The sequence below is a fragment of the Panulirus ornatus genome, chromosome 20 (genome assembly GCF_036320965.1).
Source record: "Panulirus ornatus isolate Po-2019 chromosome 20, ASM3632096v1, whole genome shotgun sequence".
NCBI lineage: Eukaryota > Metazoa > Arthropoda > Malacostraca > Decapoda > Palinuridae > Panulirus > Panulirus ornatus.
The window spans coordinates 48950778-48963230 of record NC_092243.1 but is presented as its reverse complement, the minus strand read 5'-3'; the positions used below and the strand labels follow the sequence as shown (position 1 = coordinate 48963230).

The 12453-nt window shown below is 41.0% G+C and overlaps 1 protein-coding gene across 4 annotated transcripts in view; it reads left to right on the top strand.

The window, feature by feature from the left end:
• LOC139755990 (uncharacterized) overlaps positions 1-12453 on the top strand; it is an 85584-nt gene that overhangs the window by 26089 nt on the left and 47042 nt on the right. The window lies entirely within an intron of this gene.

Sequence of the window (12453 nt, the reverse complement as noted above, 5' to 3'; positions counted from 1 at the left end):
TTATAGGGAAAGGCTGGAAGCCTTGAATTTGCCCACCTTTTAAAAGAGAAGAATGAGGGTTAATCTGATCACAAGTTTTTTAAATAGATCGTTTTTGTGGATAGATAAGAAACTTGTTAAACTAGATAGAGAAAAGATATTTTTAAATATTTTTTTAAGACAAATGGAAATGAATGACTGAGTGCATGGTTAATGCCGACTCCTTACTCAAATTGAAGATGTATGATGGAGAATGGTAAAAAGATGGGGTCCCACGGGTTTAAAACTCCCTCTCCTTACAGTAATTACATGCACCTTAGGAGAATAGTTAAGGAGGCCAACTGTCTGTTAGCAGTGTTAAAATTGAATTTGAGTTCATGGAGAAGGATATATTGAGCAAGCTGTTCACATCATACCAAAGGCGAAAACTGGAATATGCTTGTCATGGTCAGGCAATGCTCTTAAAAAAACACAAAAAGCTTGTAGAGAAGATCCAGAGTAGAGCAACAAAGATGATACAGTGCCAGAATTAAGAAAGTTGATATATAGGAAAAGACTATAGGCCTTACATTTCCACACTTAGGGAGAGAGAAGAGGGAAGGTTGACCCAATCACAACCATAAGCCCTCTAATGCCGTCAGATGGATATTTATGTGAATTGAGTGATGTTATAGGTGGATATTTACATAATGAGTTTTGCTCTTCAATTTCAAGACTGCTTGCTAAGCTTGGGTAGTGGCTGAGGTGGCAGTCTCCAATAATTTCTCCCCACAGTCAGTCAGACTTCATCCTTACCAATGATAGCACATTTTCTTAGAGTTTTTAAGGAAGGAAAGTCTTTATTTTTTTTTTTTTTAGATTAAAAGGACCAGGCACATGATCCTGAATTATTTGAAAATGGTGATCTATCTTTGGATCATATGGAGAGTGATTTTATGGACACTGACTCCTACAGCAGTGAAAGTTTACCAAGATAAGGCAAGAGGATTTTCTAGCAAAAGTGGAGGCAGTGTTGCCAACACCTGCCAGACCTTGACAACAATTGTAACTGATTGATGCAGATGGTAATTTTACAAACGTTTAAGTGTTGCTGTGATGAAAAAATTTACCAATGAGCATCGGTTTAACAAAAAAAAAGTTTGTCATCTAAAATGTAAAAGTAATCAATAAAAGTATTCAGTGTTTGTAAAATGAATGAAAATATATGCAGTGGTAACTTTCTTGACACTCAGGCACTTGCTGTTTTTATTAAGTAGTGCTGAAACATAAACAAAATCTCTACTCATTATTTCTGTGAAAGTAGTGTCTGAAATATACTTTTGAATTGATATTTTATTATCGTTATATTAATATGTTTGAAACTGTCATGTTGAATACATTATTCGAACAAGTTAAACATTGTGAACTTTAGAGGTTGGACAGGAAAACTTTTTGTGACAGGCATTAAGTTTTTAAAACAGAATGTTGATGTAGACAGTGAACAGGAAGAGATAACATGAAATTAGGCACTAGATTTGTTATGGGAGATGTAAAGAAGTTTTTCAGGATAAAAGTGCTGGATGATTGGAATAACATGAATAAAGACATAGTACATAGCATACATAGATTTAAGAAGTTGTCTGATAGTAGAGAATGTGCAGGAGATGGGGCCTCATGAGTGTAAAGTTCTCTCTCTGTAGAGTACAAATAGGTTATAACAGAAAATCCTCTGTAAATGCTCACCCACCCTTCACACCCACTGACTTTCAAAATGCAATGAAAGCTTCAAGGAACTTCACTGTAAGTGGCCCAGAGTAGATACTCTGTTAAACTTCCACATAAAACATTTTAGTCCATATGCAATCTGAGCTCTCACATGTTTTCAGCTACTGACTATGTGACAAAATCCCAAATATCTTGAAACTTGCTGACATAGTGCCCATATTAACATCATGAAGCCCCCAAAATCCTCCTCTTTCTGTCACTTTACATCAATGCTCTTTTTGCTATCTGAATTCCTTGAAAAATTGATCCATGGTAGAAGCAAGCTGCTTCTCGCACTCACACCACACAGATTTAGACTAAGTCTCTTTAATACTGACTGCATACATACTTCATACTGCACATCTTGGATGGCTTAAAAGAAAATGAATAAATACTGTAGCATTAGATGTGACCAGAGAGAACAGTTGGCAGTGCCTTCTGAAATATCCAGGCTAGCATGTTGGTAGTGTCAGACCTGCTAGGTCACACACCAGTCATCTCATCGAGTGCCTGGAACTACTGTCATGCAAAAGATACTTGATACCATCCTCCACAAAAATGACAAAAATTTGTTTAACTTATTTATTGCTCGCTGACAAGCCAGAGGCATTTATAAAGGCTTCACCTTCAAAACTCAGATTCTGCTGTGGGTTTCCCCATGGAGCAGTTTTTCTCTAACCTTCAGTCTTTTTATTCATCCCCCCCATCACCTCCCACAAACCACACAGTGATAATCCTGCCATCCAATTAGAGAACTGGCTCAGACAAAATAAAATGTCTCCATCCCCATAGAAATTCTTTGTCATCCTTTTGATTCCTGACAGACACAAATCTAATCCATCACTTTGCCATAACCTAAATGGTCAGTCACTTCCACTCACCAGAATTCCAGTAATACTGGGTATCACATTTGATGTTTACTCCACATCACAAAGGCCTAAAACAAACTAAACACCCTCAATGCTTACCAGCATTAAATTACACTACACCTACCTTGTAATCCACTCTGTCTAAAGCAAACATAACAAAGCTGCAAACCACACAGAGCAAAGCACTTAGAACAACCACTGGTATTCTAGCAGCTACAAACATTTTACAACTACAGAATGAAATAAAAATACATCCTGTACAAACTTGCCTCAGTATGCTTTGCACACAGTACTTTGCATCAGCACTAGACCCTTCCCCTCCAGATCCCTCCAAAACCAGCCATCAACTTCCAATTTAGAAATAAATACAAGAAAACCCATGCCTTACACCTCTACAATTTAATCCTAGCCTTGCACTTCCATAACCTACCTCATAGATTCCCATACCTCAGTTAACACAATAGTGACAAGACATACACACTAAAATGACCTGAAAATTGCTAAAGAAATACCCTCTTCATCTCATTTTTAAACACGCACTTGCCATCTGAAACTACACTCCCCAGACTTGTACACCCACTTAATGAAGTGTCTTTATAGGTGGATCTGATGGAATTGAAATTTAACACGATTCCTGTTGTCTCAGTAGAGTTGGTAAGCTTGAATAGTAGATGCATTTTTTAATGATTAAGGATGCTGCTCTGAATAGTATTCTCAAAACAACATATTGATAAGATGCATTATAACTGTCTGAAGACAGGATACTGTATATTATATCATTTCTTTTACTCTCATTATGTGTGCTGAGAAAGGACTGGTGATTAGGAATACCTGGTTTAAAAAGAGAGATATACATAAGTATGTGTATGTAAGTAGGAGAGATGGCCAGAGAGCATTATTGGATTACATGTTAATTGATAGGCGCATGAAAGAAAGACTTTTTGATGTTAATGTGCTGAGAGGTTCAACTGGAGGGATGTCTGATCATTATCTTGTGGAAGCGAAGGTGAAGATTTGTAGAGGATTTCAGAAAAGAAGAGAGAATGTTGGGGTGAAGAGAATGGTGAGAGTAAGTGAGCTTGGGAAGGAGACTTGTGGGAGGAATTACCATGAGAGACTGAGTGCAGAATGGAAAAAGGTGAGAACAAAGGACGTAAGGGGAGTGGGGAAGGAATGGGATGTATTTAGGGAAGCAGTGATGACTAGCACAAAAGATGCTTGTGGCATGAGAAGCGTGGGAGGTGGGCAGATTAGAAAGGGTTGTGAGTGGTGGGATGAAGAAGTAAGATTATTAGTGAAAGAGAAGAGAGAGGCATTTGGACGAGTTTTGCAGGTATATAGGGCAAATGAGTGGGAGATGTATAAAAGAAAGAGGCAGAAGGTCAAGAGAAAGGTGCAAGAGGTGAAAAAAATTGCAAATGAGAGTTGGGATGAGAGAGTATCATTAAATTTTAGGGAGAATAAATAGATGTTTTGGAAGGAGGTAAATAAAGTGTGTAAGACAAGGGAACAAATAGGAACTTCAGTGAAGGGAGCTAATGGGGAGGTAATAACAAGTAGTGGTGATGTGAGAAGGAGATGGAGTGAGTATTTTGAAGGTTTGTTGAATGTGTTAGATGATAGAATGGCAGATATAGGGTGTTTTGGTCGAGGTGGTGTGCGAAGTGAGAGGGTCATGGAGAATGATTTGCTAAACAGAGAAGAGGTAGTAAAACCTCTGCGGAAGATGAAAGCCGGCAAGGTAGCAGGTTTGGATGGTATTGCAGTGGAATTTATTAAAAAAAGGGGGTGACTGTGTTGTTGTTGACTGGTTGGTAAGGATATTTAATGTATATATGACTCATGGTAGGTTCCTGAGGATTGGCGGAATCCATGCATAGCGCCAGTGTACAAAGGCAAAGGGGATAAAGGTGAGTGCTCAAATTACAGAGGTATAAGTTTGTTGAGTATTTCTGGTAAATTATATGGGAGGGTATTGATTGAGAGGGTGAAGGCATGAACAGAGAAAAACTGGAGGAAGTAAAGTGTTTTAGATATCAGGGAGTGGATCTGGCAGTGGATGGAACCATGGAAGCGGAAGTAAATCATAGGGTGGGGGAGGGGGCGAAAATCCTGGGAGCCTTGAAGAATGTGTGGAAGTCGAGAACATTATCTCGGAAAGCAAAAATGGGTATGTTTGAAGGAATAGTGGTTCCAACAATGTTGTATGGTTCCGAGACTTGGGCTATGGATAGAGTTGTGCGCAGGAGGGTGGATGTGCTGGAAATTACATGTTTGAGGACAATATGTGGTGTGAGGTGGTTTGATTGAGTAAGTAATGTAAGGGTAAGAGAGATGTGTGGAAATAAAAAGAGCATGGTTGAGAGAGCAGAAAAGGGTGTTTTAAAATGGAGAGAATGAGTGAGGAAAGATTGACCAAGAGGATATATATGTCGGAGGTGGAGGGAACAAGGAGAAGTGGGAGACCAAATTGGAGGTGTAAAGATGAAGTGAAAAAGATTTTGAGTGATCGGGGCCTGAACATGCAGGAGGGTGAAAGGCGGGCAAGGAATAGAGTGAATTGGATCGATGTTGTGTACTGGGGTCGACGTGCTGTTAATGGATTCAATCAGGGCATGTGAATCGTCTGGAGTAAACCATGGAAAGTTGTGTGGGGCCTGGATGTGGAAAGGGAGCTGTGGTTTCGGGCATTATTGCATGACAGCTAGAGACTGAGTGTGAGCGAATGGGGCCTTTGTTGTCTTTTCCTAGTGCTGCCTCACACACATGAGGGGTAAGGGGGATGTTATTCCGTGTGTGGCGGAGTGACGATGGGGGTGAGTAGGGGCAGACTGTGAATTTTGTGCATGTGTGTGTCTGTGTGTGTATATATGTGTGTATGTTGGGATGTGTGGGTGTGTATGTTTTAGTGTGTGGACGTGTGTGTGTTTGTGCATGTGTGTGGGGGTGGGTTGGGCCATTTCTTTCGTCTGTTTCCTTGCACTACCTCGCAGGCGCGGGAGGCAGCGACAAAGCAAAATATATATATGTGTATATATATATATATATATATATATATATTTTTTTTTTTTTTTTTATACTTTGTCGCTGTCTCCCGCGTTTGCGAGGTAGCTCAAGGAAACAGACGAAAGAAATGGCCCAACCCCCCCCCATACACATGTACATACACACGTCCACACACGCAAATATACATACCTACACAGCTTTCCATGGTTTACCCCAGACGCTTCACATGCCTTGCTTCAATCCACTGACAGCACGTCAACCCCTGTATACCACACTGACTCCAATTCACTCTATTCTTGCCCTCCTTTCACCCTCCTGCATGTTCAGGCCCCGATCACACAAAATCTTTTTCACTCCATCTTTCCACCTCCAATTTGGTCTCCCACTTCTCCTCGTTCCCTCCACCTCTGACACATATATCCTCTTGGTCAATCTTTCCTCACTCATTCTCTCCATGTGCCCAAACCATTTCAAAACACCCTCTTCTGCTCTCTCAACCACGCTCTTTTTATTTCCACACATCTCTCTTACCCTTACGTTACTTACTCGATCAAACCACCTCACACCACACATTGTCCTCAAACATCTCATTTCCAGCACATCCATCCTCCTGCGCACAACTCTATCCATAGCCCACGCCTCGCAACCATACAACATTGTTGGAACCACTATTCCTTCAAACATACCCATTTTTGCTTTCCGAGATAATGTTCTCGACTTCCACACATTCTTCAAGGCACCCAGGATTTTCGCCCCCTCCCCCACCCTATGATCCACTTCCGCTTCCATGGTTCCATCCACTGCCAGATCCACTCCCAGATATCTAAAACACTTTACTTTCTCCAGTTTTTCTCCATTGAAACTTACCTCCCAATTGACTTGACCCTCAAGCCTACTGTACCTAATAAACTTGCTCTTATTCACATTTACTCTTAACTTTCTTCTTTCACACACATTTCCAAACTCAGTCACCATTTCTGCAGTTTCTCACATGAATCAGCCACCAGCGCTGTATCATCAGCGAACAACAACTGACTCACTTCCCAAGCTCTCTCATCCCCATCAGACTTTATACTTGCCCCTCTTTCCATATATATATATATATATATATATATATATATATATATATATATATATTTAGCTCGCACACGCGGGAGACAGCGACAAAGCAAAATAAAAAAAGAAAATTTATTTATTTATTTATTTTATTTATTATACTTTGTCACTGTCTCCTGCATTAGCGAGGTAGCACAAAGAAACAGACGAAAGAATGGCCCAACCCACCCACATACAAATGTATATACATACATGTCCACAAACGCACATATACATGCCTATACATTTCAACATATACATATATATACATACACAGACATATATGTATATACACATGTACATAATTCATACTTGCTGCCTTTGTTCATTCCTGTCGCCACCCCACCACACATGTAATGACACACACACACACCCGCATGCGAGGTAGCACTAGGAAAAGACAACAAAGGCCACATTCGTTCACACTCAATCTCTAGCAATCATGTATAATGCACCAAAACCACAGCTCCCTTTCCATATCCAGGTCCCACAAAACTTTCCATGGTTTACCCCAGACGCTTCACATGCCCTGGTTCAATCCATTGACAGCACATCCACCCCGGTATACCACATCGTTCCCATTCACTCTATTCCTTGCATGACTTTCACCCTCCTGCATGTTCAGACCCCTATCGCTTAAAAAATTTTTCGCTCCCTCCTTCCGCTACCATTTTCGTCTCCCACTTCTCACTCCCTCCACCTCTGACACATATATCCTCTTTATCAATCTTTCCTCACTCATTCTCTCCATGTGATCAAACCATTTCAAAACACCATCTTCTGCTCTCTCAACCACAATTTATTACCACACATCTCTCTTATCCTTTCATTACTTACTCAATCAAACCACCTCACACCATGTATTGTCCTCAAACATCTCTTTTCCAACACATTCACCCTCCTCCGAACAACTTTATCTATAACCCGCGCCTCGCAACCATATAACATTGTTGGAACCACTATTCCTTCAAACATACCCATTTTTGCTTTTCGAGATAATGTTCTTACCTTCCACACATTTTTCAATGCTCCCAGAACCTCCGCCACCTCCCACACCCTGTGACTCACTTCTGCTTCCATATTTCCATCCGCTGCCAAATCCACTCCCAGATATCTAAAACACTTCACTTCCTCCAGTTTTTCTCCGTTCAAACTTACCTCCCAGTTGACTTGTCCCTCAACCCTACTGTACCTAATAACCTTTCTCGTATTCATATTTACTCTCAGCTTTCTTCTTTCACATACTTTACCAAGCTCAGTCACTAGCTTCTGCAGTTTCTCACCTGAATCAGCCACCAGCAGTGTATCATCTGTGAGCAACAACTGACTCACTTTTCAAACCTTCTCATCCAAAACAGACTGCATACTTGCCTCTCCCTAACAACCCCATCCATAAATAATTTAAACAGATATATATATATATTTTTTTTTTATTTTCATTTTGCTTTGCCACTGTCTCCCGCGTTAGCAAGGTAGCGCAAAGAAACAGATGAAAGAATGGCCCAGCCCTCCCACATACACATATATATACATACACATCCACACACGCAAATATACATACCTATACATCTCAACATATACATATATATACACACACAGACATGTACATATATACACATGTACGTAATTCATACTGTCTGCCTTTATTCATTCCCATCACCATCCTGTCACACATGAAAATAACCGCTCCCTCCCCCCAAATGTGCGGGAGGTAGCACTAGAAAAAGACAACAAAGGTCACATTCATTTACACTCAGTCTCTAGCTGTCATGTAATAATGCACCGAACCCACAGCTACCTTTCCACATCCAGGCCCCACAGAACTTTCCATGGTTTACCCCAGACGCTTCACATGCCCTGGTTCAATCCATTGACAGCACGTCAACCCCGGTATACCACATTGTTCCAATTCACTCTATTCCTTGCATGCCTTTCACCCTCCTGCATGTTCAGGCCCCAATCACTCAAAATCTTTTTCACTCTATCTTTCCACCTCCAATTTGGTCTCCCACTTCTCGTTCCCTCCACCTGTGACATATATATCCTCTTTGTCAATCTTTCCTCACTCATTCTCTCCATGTGACCAAACCATTTCAACACACCCTCTTCTGTTCTCTCAACCACACTCTTTTTATTACCATACATCTCTCTTACCCTATTATTACTTACTCGATCAAACCACCTCACACCACATCTCATTTCCAGCACATCCACCCTCCTCCGCACAACTCTATCCATAGCCCACACCTTGCAACCATATAACATTGTTGGAACTACTATTCCTTCAAACATACCCATTTTTGCTTTCCGAGATAATGTTCTCGGCTTCCACGTACTCTTCAGCGCTCCCAGAACTTTCACCCCCTCCCCCACCCTATGATTCACCTTTGCTTCCATGGTTCCATCTGCTGCCAAATCCACTCCCAGATATCTAAAACACTTCACTTCCTCCACTTTTTCTCCATTCTAAACTACCTCCCAATTGACTTGCCCCTCAACCCTACTGTACCAAATAACCTTGCTCCTATTCACATTTACTCCCAGCTTTCTTCTTTCACACACTTTACCAGACTCGGTCACCTGCTTCTGCAGTTTCTCACACGAATCAGCCACCAGCGCTGTATCATCAGTGAACAACAACTGACTCACATCCCAAGCTCTCTCATCCACAGCAAACTGCATCCTTGCCCCTCTCTCCAAAACTCTTGCATTTACCTCCCTAACAACCCCATCCATAAACAAATTAAACAACCATGGAGACATCACACACCCCTGCTGCAAACCTACATTTACTGAGAACCAATCACTTTCCTCTCTTCCTACACGTACACATGCCTTACATCCTCGATAAAAACTTTTCACTGCTTCTAACAACTTACCTCCCACACTATATATTCTTAGTACCTTCCACAGAGCATCTCTATCAACTCTATCGTATGCCTTCTCCAGCTCCATAAATGCTACATACAAATCCATTTGCTTTTCTAAGTATTTTTCACATACATTCTTCAAAGCTAACACCTGATCCACACATCCTCTACCACTTCTGAAACCACACTGCTCCTCCCCAATCTGATGCTCTGTACATGCCTTCACCCTCTCAATCAATACCCTTCCATATAATTTCCCAGGAATACTCAACAAACTTATACCTCTGTAATTTGAGCACTCACTCATATACCCTTTGCCTTTGTACAATGGCACTATACACGCATTCTGCCAATCCTCAGGTACCTCACCATGAATCGTACATACATTAAATAACCTTACCAACCAGTCAACAATACAGTCACCCCCTTTTTTAATAAATTCCACTGCAATACCATCCAAACCTGCTGCCTTGCCTGCTTTCATCTTCCGCAAAGCTTTTACTACCTCTTCTCTGTTTACCAAATCATTTTCCCTAACCCTCTCACTTTGCACACCACCTCGACCAAAACACCCTATATCTACCACTCTATCATCAAACACATTCAACAAACCTGCAAAATACTCACTCCATCTCCTTCTCACATCACCACTACTTGTTATCACCTCCCCATTAGCCCCCTTCACTGAAGTTCCCATTTGTTCCCTTGTGTTACACACTTTATTTACCTCCTTCCAGAACCTCTTTTTATTCTCCCTAAAATTTAATGATACTCTCTCACCCCAACTCTCATTTGCCCTCTTTTTCACCTCTTGCACCTTTCTCTTGACCTCCTGTCTCTTTCTTTTATACATCTCCCACTCATTTGCATTTTTAACCTGCAAAACTCATCCAAATGCCTCTCTCTTCTCTTTCACTAATAATCTTACTTCTTCATCCCACCACTCACTACCCTTTCTAATCAACCCACCTCCCACGCTTCTCATGCCACAAGCATCTTTTGCGCAAGCCATCACTGCTTCCCTAAATACATCCCATTCCTCCCCCACTCCCCTTACATCCTTTGTTCTCACCTTTTTCCATTCTGTACTCAGTCTCTCCTGGTACTTCCTCACACAAGTCTTCTTCCCAAGCTCTCTTACTCTCACCACCCTCTTCACCCCAACATTCTCTCTTCTTTTCTGAAAACCCATACAAATCTTCACCTTTGCCTCCACAAGATAATGATCAGATATCCCTCCAGTTGCACCTCTCAACACATTAACATCCAAAAGTCTCTCTTTCGCGCGCCTGTCAATTAACACGTAATCCAATAACGCTCTCTGGCCATCTCTCCTACTTACATACGTATACTTATGTATATCTCGCTTTTTAAACCAGGTATTCCCAATCACCAGTCCTTTTTCAGCACATAAATCTACAAGCTCTTCACCATTTCCAGTTACAACACTGAACACCCCATGTATACCAATTATTCCCTCAACTGCCACATTACACACCTTTGCATTCAAATCACCCATCACGATAACCCGGTCTCGTGCATCAGTACTACTAACACACTCATTCAGCTGCTCCCAAAACACTTGCCTCTCGTGATCTTTCTTCTTGTGCCCAAGTGCTTATGCACCAATAATCACCCATCTCTTCCATCAACTTTCAGTTTTACCCATATCAATCTAGAGTTTACTTTCTTACACTCTATCACATATTCCCACCACTCCTGTTTCAGGAGTACTGCTACTCCTTCCCTTGCTCTTGTCCTCTCACTAACTGCTGACTTTACTCCCAAGACATTCCCAAACCACTCTTCCCCCTTACCGTTGAGCTTCGTATCACTCAGAGCCAAAACATCCTGGTTCCTTTCCTCAAACAATCTACCTATCTCTCCTTTTTTCTCATCTTGGTTACATCCACGCACATTTAAACCCCCTAATCTGAGCCTTCGAGGAGGATGAGCACTCCCCACGTGACTCCTTCTTTTGTTTCCCCTTCTAGAAAGTCAAAATACAAGGAGGGGAGGGTTTCCAGCCCCCCCGCTCCCATCCCCTTTAATCGCCTTCTACGACATGCAAGGAATGTGTGTGTGTATGTATTTCAGGAAAGCAAGGCTATCAGTGTGAGGCAAAACCTTAGAGCATTGGTCAAAATCTGTTGCCTATTTTAACATATTGTGTAACAGAAATGTAAGGATGGTTTTAGTGTTTGTTGTACAAGTTATCCTTTCTTGTCTGTATTGTGGACACCACCTGTCTCCTCAACATTGCAAACACCATTTTATTACACCACAAGACCAGTCTTGCCTAAGATGCAACTTCCATACTAAAAATAATGAGCACTTACTCCTCATTTGACCTCTGCTCACCCGACTGAGACACATACAAATGTCACCAAACTTCATGACCTGTGGTCCTACCCAAACATGTCCTATTTCCTAAGTGCTGCAGGAGTCACATAGAGAGAATTCCTTGGGCAGGAAGGTTAGGTAGTTTCTCATATTTTGAATAGATCATTGATATTTTTTTATCTTATGAACTGTTTTTCTAAGGAAAGAAATTTAGTACAAAAACCAGGAAAATATGGCAAATGCCACCAGCTGCTGGCTTTACTCTGTTTTTGACAGAACTAACTTGATAAATAATTGTAGAACATGATGTCAATAACAATAGCAGGAAGTTATAACATTAGAATGATGTACTGCATTGCTGATATCTAGGAAATTTTCATGTGCTCTTTGAAAAGAGATTGGTTAAATTAATTATTTTTCCTTACTATGGCTTTTAAGGTTAACAAGCACATGCTGCCATTGAATTTAAGATGATACTCTGTTTTCCCTTGTTTAGTAAGTGAAGTATATCATCCTCAAAAGGGTTCTCATAGTTCAGCATTAGCTTT